At 42.8% G+C, this 1,032-nt stretch overlaps 1 pseudogene; it reads right to left on the reverse strand.

The window, feature by feature from the left end:
* The window catches only part of LOC102814636, a 7,660-nt pseudogene extending 6,959 nt beyond the window's left edge, over positions 1-701 (reverse strand).
* Between the last annotated feature and the right edge of the window lie 331 nt (positions 702-1,032).

The following is a 1,032-nucleotide window of genomic DNA, read 5'->3' on the forward strand; positions in this document are numbered from 1 at the left end:
AGTCAAGAAATGAAACAACATATTGCATTAGGCAAATCTGCTGCACAAGACCTTTTTAAAGTGTTGAAGAGCAAAGATGTCAGTTTGAGGACTAAGGTGCGTCTGACCCAAGCCATGATATTTTCAATAACCTCATATGCATGCGAAAGCTGAACAGGAATAAGGAAGATCGTAGAAGAATTGATGCTTTTGAGTTATGGTGTTGGAGGAGAATATTTTAAGTTCCACGGGCTGCCAAAAGAACCAATAGATTCGTTTTAGAAGAAGTGCAGCCAGAGTGCTCCTTGGAGGCCAAGATGGCCAAACTTCGTCTCTCATACTGCTTGTATATGCTTGTATATGCTGACTGCAACTTGGTTAGACACTCTTACGAAGATATCAGCAAAAAAGCCACCCTTTCTTTCTGAAATCTCTGCTAACAGCTCCATAAGTTTAGCCACCAAACCGAGGCGTCGGGATTCTGGGTCAACAGACAGAGTGCTGTGACGTGTCCGTACCGTTTCTCCCCTTGCCACTGAGCCTTCTGCTTTCCCCAGGATATAATCCACCAACTCTCCACCAGGTGCTTCTGCAATGACAAAATACTCTGCCCAGTGGGCAAGGTATTTTTAAAGAAAGGATACAGTTTCTGTAAGTGGATCCAAGTTAAGGTTGTTGAAGCGGAACAGGCCGTTGGAGGTGAAGGCTCTGAGTGTGGTCATTGTGCGGCTGCTGCGGAAGTCGGCTCACTGCGCCCTTAACTAATTTATTTTAAAGACAAAATAAGTATACTTTGAAATACTAAGCATCGCCATTGAGTCCATTCTGACTCATGACCATGTGTGTCAGAGTAGAACTGAGCTCCATAGGATTTTCCGTTGCTGATTTTTTTCGTAAACAGATCACCAGACCTTTTTTTTTTCTTTCTGAGGCACCTTTGCTTATCAGTGGCCAATCTTTCAATTGTCAGCTCTGTGTGCTAATGATTTGCACCACTCAGGGACTCTCTGAAATACCAAATATTACTAAATGTTTTACTTCCATCTTGGATAT

Source organism: Chrysochloris asiatica, unplaced genomic scaffold (assembly GCF_000296735.1).
Source record: "Chrysochloris asiatica unplaced genomic scaffold, ChrAsi1.0 scaffold00007, whole genome shotgun sequence".
NCBI classification, from domain to species: Eukaryota; Metazoa; Chordata; class Mammalia; order Afrosoricida; family Chrysochloridae; genus Chrysochloris; species Chrysochloris asiatica.